Source organism: Martes martes (genome assembly GCF_963455335.1).
Source record: "Martes martes genome assembly, chromosome: 12".
Taxonomy (NCBI): domain Eukaryota; kingdom Metazoa; phylum Chordata; class Mammalia; order Carnivora; family Mustelidae; genus Martes; species Martes martes.
The window spans coordinates 82,622,184-82,642,228 of record NC_137900.1 but is presented as its reverse complement, the minus strand read 5'-3'; positions in this window follow the sequence as shown (position 1 = coordinate 82,642,228).

Genomic DNA, 20,045 nt, shown 5'->3' with positions numbered 1-20,045 from the left:
AGCCTCTCAGTCCAGTGCTGGAAGCAGGTCGGTAAGTAGATCATTGAGACTGATCCGGGAAGAGTCGCTGGGAGAGAGCACTGGGTCCCAGATCCACTGGGTGAAGCAGGGAGGGAGGGCTTCACTGAAGAGGTGACATTTAAACTCCGTCTTAAAATATTTTGAGATCCAGAGGATCCCTGTGCGCGGGGGGGGTGGGGGGGGGAGTCGCCAAGGCGAGGAGCAGTCTCCGCTGCGGTGGGGGGGGGGGGAAGCAGAGCATGGGCTGCATGCAGAAGGCATGGGGGGGGGCTCCCAGCTGCCTGAAAATAGGGGCCGTGGGGGAGGGGGGAGGGGCTCAGATCACCTGCAGGTGGTCCTTTGCGCTGTTCACAGCAGGACCAGACGGTGAGTTCCAACAAGCGTCTTCAGCAAAGCCCTGAGTTTAGTGCCTTGAGCGCCTGACCTCTCAGAGTTCTTTGGGGGCGGGGGGAGGGGGGGGAGACCATACGGAGGCCACCGTTTCACGGGACCCTCACTACTCCCCTGTGAGGGGCGTGGGAGCCCCATCGGAAACGCCCGGAAGCCGCGACGGAGGAAGCCGAGTGCACCGCCCGCGGTCAGGGGGGCCGCAGGGGAGGCAGCCGGGGTCAGGGGTGGGGTCTTCCGTGGCTTGTTATTTTCCTTCCCCTTCAAGCTTCATTTTGGCTGAAGTCTGTCCGCTGCTGCGATGAGGTCCGGGCCTCACGGAGGCCTCGGGAGGCAGCGGGTCCCTCCGCGGCTAACAGGGCCAGCCCGCGCCCCTGGGAGAGGAGGGTGAGCACGGCCAGCGCCCAGCACCTCCGCGCGCGGCCGGGGCTGTGATTCTGACAACCTGAGCGGCTCCCGCGGCTGCTTTTACGCCTCGCATTGCTGATTGCTTACCGTGAGAGACGCTCACTAGAAGAAGATTAGGGGAAAGAAAGTACAAAGGTACTACACAGGAGGGACTAAGTCACCCATGAGCCGTGTCCAGAGGGAGTAGGAGTCTTAGTAAATTTTCTTTGTCTTTTTGAAACAGGGCGTACAAACACACACACTGTTGTTGTTGTTTTGTTTTAGCGTGAGCTCGTGAGCGGGGATGTGCAGAGGGAGAGGCGGAGAGAGAACCCTCAGCAGGGTCCATGCCCAGCACAGAGCCCCACACAGGGCTCCATTCCACGACCTGAGATCATGACCTGAGCCAAGATCAAGGGTTGGCTGCTTAACCGATTGAGCCATCCAGGGGCTCCCACATGCACAGGCTTCCTAAAATGCAATGAAAACCATACTAATTACAGCTTTGTGCTCTCCTGTTTTCATGAACATCCCGCTACTACATTGTGCCTCTTTTTGTAGGCAAAGGCACAGCAACTAAGCGAAGGGAAGTAACTCACTCAAGGCCATTTCAGATAAGTGGTGGGACAGGGATTCGCATTTTTGATGTGATTGACAGTCAGATGGGAAAAGTGAGGCACAGGCATGGGGGGCGACCCACATGAGGTTGTGTTCCTCCTGAGGGCTGAGCCCCCACCAAAGGCCTAGACTCTTCTCTGTCCTGCATCCCGTGCCCAGCAGTGCTTGGGGAGATCCCAGGAAAGGATTCTCTTTGTGGGTCTGGAAGAGATAACAGGTCTGGAACCTGGAGGACAGGACACCATGCCCACAGCCTGGGCCTGGAGAGAGTGAACCGTCCTCTGCCTTCAGCAGCTGAACCTCAGCAGAGCACACAGGACATGCTGTCCCCTCCTGACCCCTGCTTCCCTGCTGAGCTCGAGAACAGAGACTGGCCAAGCCTCAGTTTCCACTTCTGCCACGTGGGTGAAAATTCTAATGCCCCAGTATTGTGGCGAGGGTGTCAGGGTTGCCGAAATCACTGGCTTTGGGTACTGTGGGGTCCCGGTTGAGTAGTAACAGAAACAAGGGTCCCCAATAGCCATGGAGTGCCTGGGTGCAGGCGGCCCTCCAGGACCTCGTGGAAACCCCATGAGGAAGCATGGTGGTTATCCTCCCGGTGTGATGGACGAGGAAACCCAAGCTCTGAGAAGTAAAAAATCACATCTGCACGGTCACACAAGGCCCAGGAGCCAGAACTTGAACCCAGATCAGTCTGTGCCAGGTCCAAACCCTTCAGGTCGGTGACTGGATTGGCATCACGTTGTGGAAATGGCATAGCAAGGTGAGACCCCCTGCGCCCTCCTCCCCCACTCCCCTCTGCCCTGGAGTGAGCCCCGCTTCTGGGCCAGCCCCCCGACAGGCTGGACGTGACTTCCATTTTTAGAAGCTGTACTTGCTGCCTCCATACAGCTGGCTCTCACGCTTGCTGGGTGCAGGCCAGCCCCACAACCGCCATCTCCCTGCCAACAGGGGTCAGGGGTCTAGGGAGAACGCGACTCCATGGTTTGGGGCCTTTCAGGGCTTGTAACCAAAGCTTTTGACATCCCGTGGCAAGGAAACATTATCATCTGCACATTTCCTATGACGAGGCCAAGGCTAAGGGGTCTCTACGAGCAAGGAGGGGGCTGAGCTGCCCAAGGCCTGACCCTGCCCACCGAGTGTGGGGCGCTTGCCTGCTCTCGGGCAGCCTTTCTCTGGGGGATTTTTTTTTTTTTAAGATTTTATTTGTTTATTTGACACAGAGAGAGAGATCACAAGTAGGCAGAGAGGCAGGCAGAGAGAGAGGAGGAAGCAGGCTCCCTGCCGAGCAGAGAGCCCGATGCGGGACTCGATCCCAGGACCCTGAGATCATGACCCAAGCTGAAGGCAGAGGCTTAACCCACTGAGCCACCCAGGCATCCCTCCGGGGGATATTTTAAACCTTGCAAAGTATTCTAACCAAGAGAAAAGGACAGAAGCAGTTTGGAAGGAGGGGGTAAGTAGGGGAAGCTTAGCCTCAGGCTGTGCAGGCAAATCGGGTTGGAGTAAAAAAAAAAAAAAAAATCCGCACAAGCATAAAGGCGAAAAGACATGGAAGCCAGAATCACCTTATGGTTCACAGCAACCCCTGGCCTCGGAACTACCTGACTTCCGGTCCCTGTCCCATCCCTTAGCAGGCTCCGGCTTGGCCTTCCCGCACCCAGTCTCCTCCACTCCACCGCACACTAGTGCTTGGAGGACCACTGACATCTCGGAGCCTCAGGGAAGGTTCCAAGTTGCTGCTGTTCACCAAGGGCTCCATGTGCTTCAAACCCTGCTGAACAGTTACGTAATCCCCCTCATGGATGCACGGCAAGCTCACGAGGTCCCGACGCTCACAATCACTGTTAAACTTAAGGAAACTGAGGCAGACACGGGTGGGATCCCTTTTCCAGGTCACACGCCTCGTGGGGGGCAGAGCCAGGAATTTTTTGGTTTTCAAATATAATTCAGGGGCACCTAGTGTCTCAGTCCATTAACTGTCTGATTCTTGATTTCAGTTCAGGTCTTGATATCGGGGTCATGAGTTCAAGCCCCGCACTGGTCTCGGTGCTCCACCTGAAGTCTACTTAAAATTTTTTTTAATTTTAAAAAAGATATAATTAAGATGTAACTCATATACCATATAGCTCACCCATTTAAAGTGTGAAATTCAAAGGTCTTTATACAAATACATAAAATATGCATATATACACATACATACTGGTGTATTTTTTTCTGTTTCTTTGGTAGAATCCTAACTGATACAGTCCAGACTTGTTTTTCCTTTTAAATAATGTTCTATTTTCTAAGTACACATTTGTTAAATATATAATCATGTAAAATAATATAAAGTCAGGGTGTATTTTGTGGTAAGTAAATTATACTTCAATAAAGCCACCGAAAAATAATAATATAAAAATGATAGGTGCTCATTATTTTTAAAAAGGGACAGGGGAAATAAAGAAAAGCATCCCACTGCTCAGTTCTGTATCTCCTTCCAGACACAGATATGGGTATCAGTACAGAAATTACACACACACACACACACACACACACACGCATACAAACTTTAATATTGATGTATGTATATATCATTCTTTATCTTGCCTTCTTGTGAACAGTTATCTGTATCATTAAAAAAAATCTATGTAAAATGTTTATTTGTGGCAATGTTGTATTCCATTACATGGAGGGGACAGAAGTCATTTTACCACCCTCTTACTGCTGGCTAGTTCAGCTTCAACCCACCTTTTTTTTTTTTTTTTTAAGATTTTATTTATTTATTTGACAGGCAGAGATCACAAGTAGGCAGAGAGGCAGGCAAAGAGAGAGAGGGGGAAGCAGGCTCCCCGCTGAGCAGAGAGCCTGATTCGGGACTCGATCCCAGGACCCTGAGATCATGACCTCAGCCAAAGGCAGAGGCTTTAATCCACTGAGCCACCCAGGTGCCCCTTCACCCCACTTTGATGAACTGTCTTGTGCTTTAGTCTTTTGTGATGCCTCTGATCACTGCCAGGGGAGAGATGCTCGGACGGGCTATGAAATATCAACGGAAGTAAACACTATTAGGGCTCTCGGCACACATTGAAATTTGTTTTCCAGAAATTACAGACACAATTTACATTTCCCAAGCAGTGTATCAGAGTATATATCTCACCTAAGTGTGATTATATTTTTAAAATATGTGCTAATTTGCCACATGAGAAATGGCATTTTAAGATGTTAGCACAGGTTCCTTTGGTATCTGGGTAAGGTAAACCTGTTTCATGTGGTTATTAAGCACCTACACTTTGTTCTACGTGGATTGTCTACACATGCCCTTTGTCTAAATTTCTAGGTAAACATTAGTATTTTTCTTATTAATTTGCAAACAATCATCACAAGGTATGGTAATTAACTATCCCTCTGCCATACTTGTGGCAAGATTTTTCTCACTTTGTTTTTTGCCTTTCTATTTTCATGATCTTTTCATATACGAAAGATCTTCTTCTTTTTTTTTTTTTTTTTAAAGTAAGCTCTATGGCCAATGTGGGGCTTGAACTCACGGCCCCAGGATCAAGAATTGCATGGTCCACCAACTGACCCAGCCAGATTCCCCAAAATATCTTAATTTTTTAAATGGAGCTGTATTTCTTATTTTTCAATATGTTCTCATCCAAGTAAGTTGTGTAGTTTGTTAATAGTATTGTACTAGTTTCAATTTCCTGGTTTTGAAAATGCACTATGTTATATAGGAAGTTGTCATTGGGGACAGGTAGGTAATGGGGGACACAAATATTCTGGACTCTTTTTACAACTTCACCTGAGTCCTAAATTACTCTAAAATCAAAGGGTAAAATGTAAAAACAAAGTGGAAAAGTCATCATTTAGATTTTCTTTTAATTTTTATGGACTGTTTCCTCCATCAGAAATTTATTTTATATGCAGTGAGAGGCAGAGGCTCTCACTTAATGTTTTTAGATGGATGGCTAATTGTCCTAGCCTTCCCCTTGAATGATCCCTTCTTTTTTTTTTTTTTTTTTAAAGATTTTATTTATTTATTTGACAGACAGAGATCACAAGTAGGCAGAGAGGCAGGCAGAGAGAGGAGGAAGCAGGCTCCCCACCGAGCAGAGAGCCCAGTGCGGGGCTCGATCCCAGGACTCTGGGATCATGACCTGAGCCAAAGGCAGAGGCTTAACCCACTGAGCCACCCAGGTGCCCCTGAACCATCATCCCTTCTTGACCTAGTGATCTGGGTTGCCGTTTTTATTATCATACATTGAAGCCTATAGATGATAAGGACTGTTTCTGGGCTCATTGTGTTTTTCTGATCCTTTTGCCATTTCTTACAGCCTTACCACTCTATTTTTATTTTTATAGCTTTATAGTATGTTCTAAAATGTGCCATAACAGGTGATATTTCCCGTCACCCATCTAATTATTCTTTTTAAAAAATTACTCTGGGGCGCCTGGGTGGCTCAGTGGGTTAAGCCTCTGCCTTCGGCTCAGGTCATGATCTCAGGGTCCTGGGATCGAGTCCCATATAGGACTCTCTGCTCAGCAGGGAGCCTGTTCCTCCCCTCTCTCTCTGCCTGCCTCTCTGCTTGCTTGTGATCTCTCTCTGTCAAATAAATAAATAAAATCTTAAAAAAAAAAAAATTACTCTGATATTTCAACACACTTTGATTTTCTTATTCTTTCAGATACAATAAATGTGATTGAATATTTCAAAGATTTCCTGTGGGAATCTCACTAAACGTGCAACGTCACTTGAGAAAAGTTGGCGTCTGTACAATATCGTTTTCCCACCCATGACTAATCCACATGAAGGGACCTCCCTTCATTGATCTTTGTGTTTCTCAATAAGGATTTGTAGTTTTCTTCTTATAGGTTTTTCAGATTTCTTGTTCATTTCCATCATAGGTATTTCATAGCGGAGATCTTTTAGAATTATATTTTCTAGTTGGTTTTGCAGCTATGTAAGTGCTACAGATATACAGGGCTCTGACCACCTTCCATATCCAGTTCCTTAACTGAATCTCTTAATTCTAGTAGCTTTTTCAGTGAATTCTCTTGGACTTCAAGAGTGATAAACAGATCCTCCTGAACCCAGAATAATTTTGTCTCCTTTCCAACAGCAATAACACTTGGGAGCCAAGAGGACCGTTCGGTGGATAAACACAAACAGGTGACTTATGATCTATGAATTTTCATTCCTTTATAAGTAAAAAACAAAAATAATACTAATACATAAAATAATCACCTAGCCTGTTGCGGTCCCGTGAGAATCAGATAAAGTATTTGATGTAAACTCCAGTTTCAGAGTCCTTAAGATAACGGTGGTGTCTTAAAAAATTAAAAAAAATAATAATAATAAAATAAATTAAAAAAGAAAAAAAGAAACGGTGGTGTCTTTCTCTCACCCCCTTCTTGCTCCACATCATCTGTGGTGGCTTTGCATTTGCAAAACAACGTCAAATAATAGTAGTAGCAGACGTCCTTTTGGATTCCTAATTTTCGCTGGAAGGCTTCTACCCAAAGAGCCTGTTAATCAAGCCATCATGCTCTTACAGCCGTAACATAAACACAGCATGAAAATCACAGGCTCCTCTTTAAGGTAATCACCCTCCCTTAAATTTGAAAGCTCAAAAGCCTCCGATAATTTCATGTGTCAACTGTACATCAATGAAGCTGGAAGAAAAAAAAAAAAAAGATGTTTTTGAAAAGCTTGCTGGAAGTTTCTGTGCTTTGTTTTCTTAAGGAGTCAGTTCCTTGATGAGTTTCAGTAACTGTGGAATCCAAGCGAGAAAAGACCCAGGAGGCCAGGGTAAAGGCTTCCGCAGGGCCTGTCTCCCTCTGGGGCGCAGACAGAAAGAGCATTGGACCTGGAATCCTCTGACCTGGTTTCAGGCCCTGCGAGGTCCTTGTCCAAAGTCCCATTACCAGCTCTGAGCCCAGCTGCCATGGAGTGCAGAGCTGAATAACCAAGTCCCTGACCGGTGGGAGCACGAGGGGGCTGGGATCACACATATAAGGTCCTGACACAAGAAAGTTTCCCAGGTGTGTTCAGTAGGAGGGAAATGAGCGCTCCGGAGACTGTTTATTTAAAGGGGGGAGAATTTCTAAAGCCTTCGCCCAATACATTGTTTATTAAGTGTTTATTCATCCCATCTACTATGTTCCTGGCACTGTGCTAGTCTCAGTAATCAGTGGTCAATGTCTCTGCCCACAGAGCAGTTAGGGAGACAGACAACAAATGAGCACAAATAAATCGGCCTTCCGCAGGGAGGGCCAGGCATGGGCCTCACCGGGAAGCGCGGGGCTGCCCGCCAGAGTGGGCCCCTCCTCCGGTCCCCTTGGGTCCAGCCGGCACCGCCCAGCACCCGTGGCCATAAGGAATGCATTGAGCGGCGCCTGCATTCCAAGCACGGGGTTCTGCTCCCGCTGGAGCGTGTTCCAGGCCCTTGCCAGGCCCTCCCCAGGCAGCGGGGAGCTTCTCCCGGCCTGGAGGTCTGATAAGGGAGCCCCGCCCCTGGGGAGGAGGGCGGAGGCTCGGCGGGAGGGAGCGTGGTAGCAGATTACCATCGCCCCTGCTAAGGGCAGGAGAGCGGGGAGCTGGGCCTGAGACTGCAACGTGGCACCAGCCTACAGGGAACGGGCCAGGCGGCCCCAGGGCTTCTGAAATCACGAGGATCCTGTCGTAGAAAACTAACAGAAACATTTCAGATAGAAACTCCTAATGCTGGCATTTAGGGCCCAACCAACTTTCTAATCCGGTTTCCCAGAACTTGCCTGCTGGAGCCCTAGCCTTAGGGTCTGTGGCTGGTTCCCAACCCATCCCAGAACAGCAGCAGGTACAAGTGGAGGGGACCGCTCAGCACCAGCGCTGTGTCAGGCACGATGCCCACACTCGTCTCATTTCCCTGCAGACGCCCACAGGAGAAGGCACCAGCCCTCTTCACGTGAGGTGACAGGCTCAGAGCTGGAACCCAGGCTTTGCCCTTCCTGCTACCCCACTGGTCTACAAACTGTGCCTCCAGATCACCCCGAGGGCTTCTCAGAACAGGGCGCTGGGCCCACACCCAGATTTTGTGACTCAGTAGTTCTGGGGTGCGGCTGGATAATCTGCATTTATCCCACATTCCCAGCTGATGGTGATGCTTTCTGTAGCAGACCACGCTCCAGGAACCTCTGCCCTACATGACAAGAGTGCCCCCTTCTAGATCAATTTTCAGCATCTAGGCAGACTTTACATTCCTCATAAGCAAGGATCTATGAGGAATTGCATTACTCGCAACAATAGTACAGGGTTACACTCCTGACTGTCCACCTGATGTCCCATCCTCAGAGGAATGTCCCCTAGGTGCTACCTTCGGTCCTTTGTAAGCACTCCCCCTGAACACCACAGGACACAAACTTCCTGCAGTGGGGGTGCAGCCACCAAGCGATGAGAGCAAATCATGGTTCATGGTGAATTTGCTCCTATATGATCACCAGGAGAGGGGCCAGCCAGTTGGGAGGCAGGGAAGGAGCTGGAAAGCTTGGGGGAAACAGTGAGAAGCTTCCAGAAAGGGGGGTGTTCAGGACTAGGGCTGCGTAGCTGAGTGATGAAAGGGCCAGGACAGAGTCTTCAGCAGAAGAGCATGCTGGAAAGAGAGTGTTGGGGCAGCAGCAGATTCAAGACTGGGACGGGAAGCCACCTGCTGTTGGCACTGGAACCAGGGCTCCCTGGGCCAGGTAAGCAGAGACCTGGGACACAGAACTGAGGAAATGGAGGGCTTCCCAGAACTCATTTCCATTTTATTCCCCAGCGGGTACATGTGACTTCTTCATCAGACTCAAGCCAGCTTGAACAGAGCGAGAGTGTTCTCACTCACGCTGCACCTTCTTAATTAGGCTCTTAAATAGTGACGTCACAGATGAGGACATTTATTAAGCACCTGTTGTGTACCAGGCTCTTTACATGCATGATCTCATTCAGTCCTCCAACAGCTCTAGTGAGCTGAGTGCTGAGATTATCCCCATTTTACAGGTGCGGAAATGGAGGCAAAGAGAGGTTAAATAATTCGGCGAAGGTCCCGGGGGCTAGGAAGTGACAGGCCTATTGTCTCCCCCTCTCTAAACTGTCACTTTCCACCCCATCATCCTGCTCTCATTTCCTGAACACCTGCTCTGGGCAGGGCTCTGGGTGCGACTCAAGATGAATCATTCAAGTAGTCACTTATTTCACAAGTCTTTTTTTTTTTTTTCTGAGCACTTACTACTTCGTATGGGCTTATGCAATTATAGCATACCTTATTCCAGAAAACAGAAACTAAACGGTGCAGGTGTGGTCACGTGATGAGTGACAACTAGAAAACCAATGCTGAGATGGTCAGAAGAACCCAGGAGTGAAGCAGGCGCGCAAAGGGCAGGACCTCAAGGCCGTGTTACAGAGACAGGCCCCAGATCGTCCCCTGAGCTTTCTCAGCCACCAAAACCCGAGCCCCTGAGGTTCAGGGTTCATGAACCAGTTGCAGAGGAGAAATGTGACTCTCTTAGGCCCCAGGGCCAGAGAGGCCTTCTCCTGCTGAGCTGGCAAGAAGCAAGGGAGTGCCGTCGAATGTAAAGAACACTGTCCCCAACCGTGTGCTTTGGTGCTGGTCTCAGGGGCTCTTTCCTGGATGCTTCTCAATGCTGGCCCAAGTCCCACAACTTCTGTACAGAGGGGAGAGGGTGACAACACAGGGCAAGCATGCCTCCCCGGCTTAATCTGTCCACAGAGTTTATAGGGAACATTTAGGGCAAACTGTCAGTCCACAAGCTGAATGGAGGCCTGGCAGGGGTAGGGCGGGGGTGGGGGGGGGAGCTTTGTTTGGCCTGAGAAGGTGTATCTAAATTGATTGAATTACAAAGGGACACATGCACCCCGATGTTTAGAGCAGGATTATCCACAAGAGCCAAATTATGGAAACAGCCCAAGTGTCCCCTGATGAACAGAAAAGAAGCAGGGCTACATATACACAATGGAAGATTACTCAGACGTCAAAAGGAATGAAATCCTGGCATTTGCAATGACAGGGATGGAGCTGGAGAATATTGTGCTAAGCGAAACAAATCACCCAGAGAAAGACAAATGCCGTATGATTTCACTCCTTGATAGAATTTAAGAAACAAATAAACAAGCAAAGGGAGAAAAAGAGAGAGAAACCAAGAAGTAGACTCTTAACTATAGAGAACGAACTGATGATTACAAGAGGGGAGGAAGCTGGCGGGGAGGGGACAGGTGATGGGGATTAGGAGTGTACTTGTGTGAGCACCGGGTGTCGTATGGAAGTGTGGGAATCACTGCAGTGTGCACCTGAAACTAATATGTATGTTAACTGACTCGAATTTAAATAAGAACTTTAAAAAGTTGTATTGAATGAGTTGTCAAGTTTAAATAGTTAGAGTTCACAGAAAAATCCAGATTTTTTTTATTAAGAAGGGGGGTGGATTTGACAACATGGGGCCCACATTTCCAAAGGACAAGAACTGGCTGGGGCTGAGTAGTTTCCCAACCCCCCGCCCACCCCACCCACCCCGCATGGTTCCCTCAAGGCCCTGTATGTTTTTCACTTCCTTGCCTGGCTTTGCAAGCCCTGGGAAGCTTATAGCCCCGAGCCGCTGAGCCGTGGCACACAGGTGTGGCCTCAGGATCCCTGGTAACTTCTTCCCACTGCGGGTCCTCAATGGGCTCCTTGGATTTGGGGTGGGGCTCAGACAGTCATCTTTCTCCCAGGTACTGTGATGCAGGTGCTCCCTCCTCATCAGTCTGGCGGGCTGGGGCGGGGCGCAGAGCAGCTCCGCTCTGCTGATCCAGGTAAGAGGAAGAATAGTGCTTCTTTCAACACAACTTGCGGCAAGCGTGGTGGGGCTGGGCGTTCAAGGTTATCCCGCCAAGGGTGCCCGGAGTGCAACTCCTCTGAGTTGCTGGGGAAATCCCGAGTCAAGTGCTATAAATCACAGAGCCGTTCCACCTTGGCTGCACATTAGAACCATCTGGGGACGTTTTCAACCCGAGCGCACCAATCCCATGCCTAGGCCACCCCCCAACCCAGACCAGTTAGAACCCGTGGGAATGAGAACACAGGTGTCTGCATTTTAAAGCTCCAGAGGTGATCCCAGCAGGCTCCAAGGAGGGAGGGGGAGGAGCAGGACGCAACACTGAGCACCTTCTCTGCGCCAGATCAGTATGGACTGTAAAGAGGTGAGCAAAGCTCCCGGAAAGGGAGTGGACGTCACAGTAAGTGCCTTGAGTGCTCTGGGGGAAGCCACATGGGAGCACCTAACCCAGCCTGGGAGGCTCAAACCATGTCCCCCATCCTCTGCAGGGGAGGCCCGGGCTAAGTCTGGGGAGTAAATACCATCCAGCCGCATAAAGAAGGGGAAGGAAAATCCCAGCCAAAGCAAGGGTACAGTCCAAGACTCTGAGGCCCGAATGGAGGGGGGCGGAGGTGGAGCTGAAGGTTGTCTGGCACGGCAGGATCAAGGTTGGGGGTGGGGAGCACACGAGTCCACAGAGGCGGGAAAAGGCCAAATCACAAGGCCATTGAACTTGACCCTGAAGCTAAGAGGCACCTCTGGAGGGTCTTAAGGCAAGGAGTCATAGAGCCAGGAAAAAACCCATGATGAGCTTGAGTTACCAAGGAGGGCTTCCTGGAGGAGGTCAAACTTGAGTTGGGTGACGGGAAGTAGAATTTGGAAAGTTGGCAGGAAGGGAGAGGTGGGGGCATTTTGATGACAGCCCCTGCAGTTAAAGCTCTTGAAAACCCTTCCCTCCCCCACACCCTTGGAAACCCTTTGAATCACACAGCCTGCCTGTGTTAAAGATGTGTTCATCTGTTATTTGAAAGTTGTGGTTTCTCTTTAAGAGATTCTGGGCCCCATCCTTTGACTGGGAACCAGGAAGGAATGAAGAATGCATCCTCTTGCCCAGAGAGCTAATTATTGAAATGCTGTGGGCCTCACAGGGTTTATGGCGTCACTGATCTCTTTCCCCATAACAGCCCCTCATTTCTAACTGGTCAGTTTTCAGTGTGTTTTTATGGGCTGCCCCACAGCCAGTTGGAAGCTTTCTTCCCATAAACTCTCCCTGAATCAAGTAGCCAGTTTCACCTATTAAAATGAAAATGTCAAAGGGATTGTTTAAACTATGTGTGTGTATTTAATATACATATGTGTATTTCCATATATATGTGTGTATTCCATGTATGTGTATATGTATATATATATATTCTCATTTGCGAAGCTTCAGCTCATGAAACCCACATCAGAGTCCAATTACGTCTGCTTTTTTTCTGCAAAGCTGCTGGTCAGGTTAGGATGTGGATAAAATCACTTGATGGCTTGTTTATCCATTCACTCAACAAACACTTACTGGGCATTTACTAGGTGCCAAGCTGTGAACTGGGCACCAAGATGAAAAGATGCCTCAGGCATGATGGCTCCGTCCCCACAGCCCTCTAGGGCTCAAAATATTTTACAAAATGTTTACACATGCAATTCTGTGAGCTGTTCCTGCTGTTACTCTCTCCACTTTTAGGAGGAGGAAATCAAGCCTCTTGGAGGTTAGATAACTTGCCCAGCATCGTGATGCTAGTGAGTGGCAGAATGTGCTCTTCGGTCATCCAAGTTCACATCTAAGTTCTATCCACTCTACCTTGCTGATTTTCAAGCAACACCATCTGTTACAGGCTTAAGTAAGAAAATAGCTCCAAAGGTTTAGCTGTTACTTGTAATCTGTCCAGTATCCACCCCCATCTAGAACCCAGGTCCCCTTTTTTTGGGGGCGGGGGGAATTCCCCATTGAAAAGTAGGAAAAAAAAAAAAACTGGCACTCATTCCTCACAGCCACCATTACTATGAAAGCATAGTGAAGCCAAATTCTTTGCCAGCATCATCTCCTGCCTGGATAGAGAAGAGGCATGTGTGAAATACAGCCTCAGCCGGTCAGGTCCTTGTTCCTTAAGCCGACTCTTGAGTGAGTGGTGAGGGAACCTTGCAACTAAAATTCACTCTCAGTAGAAGCCCCTGGGTCAGACCGTGCCTGCAGGATTCCATTGGCTGGGATTCCCATGGCTCCCTTGGCTCTGCCCTTTGTTCAAGCCTGTTCTCCAGCCTCTTGTTGGTTCTGTGAGCCCTCACCATCTTCCCACAAGTCCCTCCTCACTGAAGATGGCCAGAGACGGTCCTGGTGACCTGTAACCAAGAATCCTGACTGATATGAGGTCACAGGTCCTCCTCCCATTCACTGCACTAGCTGGAAATAGCCACCTTTCCTAGTGCTGTGGGCACTGACCCAGGAGATCCTTACCAGGAAAACCATTTTTGAAATGGAGGTGCTCTGAAAATGTTGACACAGCCTCTGTTGCCAACACCAAAGACTTATCCCTGCTGACAGACCCGGCTGTCCAGGCTCCTGCCGGCGTCCCGATCAGCCAGAAATAGTCCCCTGTTCGGTCTCACCACACAGTTCCAGGCCTCTCCGCTCTTCCAGGGGCCACCAAGCTTGATCTTCTAGAACCCCATTCTTGTCTGGGTCTTTCTGGCCCCTTCACAGTCACGAGTGTGGAGAAGCAGGCTGAAGTAAACCCTGGGGGTATGGTCTGCAGAAGGAGGGATGGGCTGGGGGATACGGACAGATGGACAGAGTGTCAAAGGGTAAGGAATGGGGTAGAGACCTACCTATCATCAGGGGCTAATCAGTAATCTGTCATCATATATATATATAATGTCATCCATTCGTCCGTTCATTCATTCATTTAGAGATATCTTTATTTTAAGAAATTGGCTTTCAGGGTTGTGGGACTGCCAAGTCTAAAGTCCACAGGCCAGGCTGGCAGGCTGGCAACGGCAGGAGTTGGTGCCACGGTCCTAAAGAAGCATTTCTTCCCCAGGAAACCCCATGTTTTGCTCCTAAGGCCTCTAACTGATCAGATAAGGCCCACCCACGCTACCAGGGGTAATGTTCACTTAAATCAACTTACTGCAGATGGTAACCACATCGACCGCATACCTTTTCAGCCACACCTAAATCAGTGTTGGATCAAACACCTGCGAGCTCGGGCCCAGCCAAATGGGTGCATAAAATTAACCACCCCAGAAGGGCCAGGCCAGAGGGGTGCCTCCGGCTAAGTCCCATAAGCTCCTCCTTCCCAAGTGCCCACCGCTCTGGACCCCCTCTCATCTTCTCTTCTAACCACTCCCACCTACCCTGGGCCTGTCCAAGCCTCATAGGTGAGAGCCACATCTGGGAGCTCTTGAACTTACAGCCTCCTACCCACGGTGGCTCCCGAACAAGCTAGGCTGCCTCCACATCTGGCCCTAGATGTCTCCTCTCCTCCGTGGCGGGAGGCCTATGGGACTTTGAATTGTAATCTTGGAAGAAGCTGCTGTAAGACACAGAGCTGAGGGGTTCTAGCTAACCTTGTTGGAACTACTGCCCTCCTTTAGGCCCAAAGATCAGGGAGCAGGACAGACCAAAGACAGAGACCAGACTCGAGCGTTTCTTCTGAAGGCAGCAAAAGACTGAGGGTTATCTTGAAATAGCTGTAGAATTCTGGCGGCAGAATCCAGGCTCTCTGGGCTGAAAAGTCACGTTGATGTTTCCCCTACCCAGGCAGAGACTCCCTCCGACATTCATGAGAATGTCACACAGAACATTCTTACCACAAGGGTTTTTAAACAAGTTCTGGCAATAGAGAAACTCAGGACTGCTGGAGATCTGACAAAAACAACGTGATATAAATCTCTGGGCAAGGAGGCAGAAGCCTTGATCACGGGATGGCTCATCTGCTGATTGATTGCTTGACCTTGAACAAATCTTTTCTCGATGACCTTGAGCAAGCCTTACCTGCTCTCCAGGCACCAGTTTCCCCAGATGAGGAGTTGGACGACCTGACTTGGAAGGTCTTCTCCAGCTGTCGTGACTCCCTGCTCCCTGAGGCTGGTATCTAACGTGTCCTAGTTATGTGGCCGAGGGCACATCACTTCACCTCAATCTCAGATTCATCACCTGCAACACAGGAGAATCATAATGCCACCTTGCTCTTCTTGAAATAGCGGCCTTGGGGATGGAGTGAGAGATGTGAGGGTCCCCTGGTAAACTACAAAGCACTATTACATCTATAAAGTATTATCATAAGACGAAATATTGTATGAGGTATTTAGAGTGTCTTAAACGGCACAAGCCCCTATGAGAGACCCAGTAGCAATGTTCATAGGGGACATGAAATGGAGTCATGATAGCTCATGTGAAACCCAGGGCTGTGCCTGACATGTGGCATATGCTCCAACCCCTTGGGGATCGTCATGAATATCCCACCATAAAGCAAAGGAGACAGAGTGGCCTGAAAGTTATCGGTGATCCCCTCTGAAAGCATAGATGGCATAGTTGTACTAAATACCCAGTGCTCTTGCTTGGAGCTTGATCCTGTCTATCTATCAATTCTGTATTTTACAATCATGTTATTTGTATCTTATCAAAGTTCTGATCGAATGTAATATGTGGACCTATTTCACACAAAAGAGAAGACAAAATGACTATCCTATGATAAAAGCAGCGTTTGGTGGTCCAGTCTTTATACAAGAGCCTTTGTGGAGAAAGGCTGGGAACTACTCATCCTAAACATTATGCTATAACCAGTGAGGAAGTCGGAAGCCCAGATTAGGAAGTGACTTATCTGAGGCCACCCAGAGAGGGAGAAACCAAGCTTCCGTGCCGTTCATAGAGTGACAGTGCTGTCACAGGAGCCTTAGAGATCCCTAGTATTTGCTCAAGGCCACCATGACCGCTTTCTTAATGTTGATGGGTCTGTCTCTCCAATCCCACCTGCCAGCTCCGGTCCAGACGCCCACCGCACATTGCCCTAAGTGTGGAATTCAACAAATGTTGAATTGTGAATAGAGCACACTTAACAGATAGGGAGACTACATTTCAGAGGAGGGAAGGGACCCACCGATGGTCCTGCAGCATGCCTGGGGAGGCATAGGGAGGGCTGGTAGGATCCCCTGTGTCTCAGCAGGTTTTTTTTCTCCACTCCTGGGCTCAAAGAGGGGGCAGACCCTTGCCTTCTCTCATTTCCCCACAGAAACCACAGGTAAAGGTGTTTATGGCTTGGCAGCTAACCAAGACCGCAAGTACTTCAACAGGTCAGAGTCTGACCTTGTCAAGTGTTGTTCTCGTTGTTATTTTTTGTTTTTAAATGGTGTTAACAATCATGCTTTCTACTATAATTTGAAAACACTTGACACCTCCGTGCCAGGGACGTTATTAACTGACCCCCAAATTTGGGCAGCAAAACACAGACACAACTAGCTGGCCACCTGGCTTCAAGGGTAAAAGTAGCTTTACCATAGCTGTTTGTCAAAATTGTATTGCAACAATAATTATCCATATTTGTGAAAAGAAGTTCTTCTTTGTAGAGCACTCGAAAAATATTTCTGGAACAAAATTATGTTCTCTCAAAATAAGTTAGTGCTGTACTTTGAAAGCAGGTGAATTTATGGTGTAAGAACTACGTATACCTCTATAAAGCTGAAAAGGACCGAGAAAATCACAACTGACTTTTATCTTCTTTCTGTGCTGTTCCCTATTTTCCAAGTCGTCCTTAATAGGAAGAAAAAACTAGAACAGAGCAGTGCACAGAGAAGGGTGAATACAGCAGGAAGGGTGACCTCCCCTGGAGGTCCTTTGGCCTTTCGTTGTCTCCTGGGACAGGGAGGTGCAGAGACACAGTTGTGGGGAAGGGGACTGCTCCTCCCTCCCTATTGCATGTGACCCTGGACAAATCACATCACCTGGCCTCCATATTCGCTCCAGCAAATAGGTCTGGAGGCTGCCCTGCCGGGGTCCCAAGCTCTGGCAGGCCTCTGTGACAGACGTGTTAGGACATGGTAACTGTGATGGCCCCACATACGTGACAGCTAGTGTGATTACCAACCCCTCTGTGCACTCCCATCAAGGTCTTTAAAATTACCCAATATTTCAGGGGTGCCTGGCTGGCTGAGTTCGAGTCCCATGCTGGGTGTAGAAATGACTAAAAACAAATAAAGGAAATTTCCAAATATTTTAAACATACAAAAAATAGAGAAAACGTATTGAGCTTGAGAAGGAGAAGGTCTGCCGAGAACAGCTATGGACGGGCCACCCAGTTCTGTCAAATGTTGGCTGCCTTTGCTTCAGATTATTTTTAGTTTCCTAAGAAATAAATCACCACAGTTAGAATTAAATCCTCTGTGTGTCTCTTTCTGATCTCATTCCCAACCCTCCCTTCCAGAGGTAACTGCTAAGATTAATTCAGTGTCTTTGATTTCTCATACACATTTTAACATTTGTTTGTACCTGTGTCCCTAAATATATTTTATATACATGTATGTATATATTGTATATATGTTTTGTATATATATGTGTATATATACATGTATATATACATACATATATGTATATATACACACACATATACACATATATATGTGTATATATATACATATACACATATATACGTATATATATATACGTGTGTGTGTGTGTGTGTATGTGTATATATATATGACAGTTTTGAGTATTTTGAAATACTTTTTTATAGGACACTACCTATTCCACAATTTGATGCTGGACTTTTTTTTTTTCTTCTAGAAAACATCTGTGTTGAAGCTTATAGTCTTGGTTTGTTTTTATACCCCATCTATCATCCGTGTATGAACAGATCATGATTTATCTGGATGTCTGAGGATGGACAATGAATTAAGGTCTAAGTTCTCAGCATTATAGGCAGAGTGAGTGGAGTGGAGTCACTGCATGGCAGGCATAGGCAATCTGGACTTCATTAAAGTTTGTCAGCACTTGTCCAGTGTAGCTGGAGCCCCTTACATCCCCATCAGTAGTGTATGGGGGTTCCAACTGTGCCACGTGCTCAGCAACCCCCCCTCACCCCATGTTGACAGACCTCTCACTCTGCCTGTCTGGTGGGTATGAAATGAGGTAGCACAGCTCACAGCTCTCTTCATTTGCATGTCTCACGTGACCAGTGAGGCCGAACTTCTTTTCATATTTTTGGCCATTTAGATTTCCTCTTTTGTGAATTGCCCATGGCTATCCTTAACCATTTATTTTTATTTTTAGCAACTGGGTTGTCTTTGTCTTATTTGTCCCCACTTTCGAGCTGCTCCTGCCAGATCCCAAAGCAAATTCAGATCATGGCACTTCCCACAGTTCTCTCTAGAAGACGCACAGCTTAGCCTGTCTCCTTGCCCAGTGGCCTTGGTTGGTCTGTGGGCTGTGAATCGAGCACAGCCCCAAAGTCCGCTCCACCTTCTCTTCCAAGCTCCCCTTCCACTGCCTCCCTCCACTCCTGAACTCCAGCCCCATCAACACAGCCTGCTCTGTCCCAGGCTTCCTGCACATACCATTTTCCCCACCTGGAAGGCTCACCTCCCTATTTCCAGATTCTACCTACATGCTGCCTTTCCCAAGATATTTATACCCTCTTCTCAATTCAAAGTCAGAATTGCCTCTGAACAATTACTGGTGATGCTCTCCACCCTTCTGGTGTAGTGCTTTAACAACTCCGCACTTTGCATACCCCCTCTTTCCTCTACAGACGTATCTGCTCCTTCATTATGCTATTTTAATCTTCATTCATAATCTGATTTTAACCTCATCAATGCAACCACCTGTGAGATGGGGTAGTATTCATAAGTCCTTTGAACAGATGAGGAAATGTGGCCTAAAAGGGGACCAGCTTACCCAAGATCCCATAGGGGCCCAGAGGCAGAGCTGGACTCGAAACCAGAACTCTCCCAATTCCACAATCTAGATCACTGTACCACGCCCCTCATATGTGTATGTGTGTGTTGTTGTCTGCGTGTGCCACACCTGATTTCCCTTGAAACTGTGGGCTTCCTAGCTCCCACACTAGTCCCCCCACAAGGGTGCCCTCAATGAATATATAATTTCTTGAAACTACAATAATCACAGCACACCCACTGGGTGCCAGGGGCTGTACAAATATAAACTCTAATCTTCACAGCAACTCTCTTCAGATAAGGAAACTCAGGGTCCTACAGCCAGTAATCAGTGGAGCTGGCCCTTCAGACCCAGAGGTAACCTCTTCCTCCCATCAGCTCTGTCCATTGCACCCTAAAGGCAGAGCCAGCCAGCCGGAGAGATCATCCACCCAGACTGGGAGGCAAAAGGCCAACAGTGGGCAACCTGACAGTGAGCAAGGAAGGCTGGGATGGGGATGTCCACTGACCTCACCCATGATGCACACACTGGCCTAGCCTTCCAGGGGCATCTGCAGAACGGGATGGTAGCAGGTCAGAGGAGGCTGCAGGATAGGGTGGGGGGTTCTTTGCAAGTGTTCTCCACCCCACCCCCCACAGAGAGTGAGTCTGGATAGGCACAAGTCTGCCCTTTATGCTCTGGGCCAGGACACTATATGACTGGAGCCATGTCCATTGCCTCTGTCTATTTCTAGGACGCTGCATGTTGTATTTCACAGTGTGAACTATTTATACGTTGTGTTTGTGTCTGTGGTATGTATTTGCGATTGTATCTTTGCGTTGTGTTTGTGTGCGATATGTCATTGGGGTACTTTCTCTCCCGTGTCTGTGTTGTTACTGTGTTTTGGGTCTATGCCTGCTGC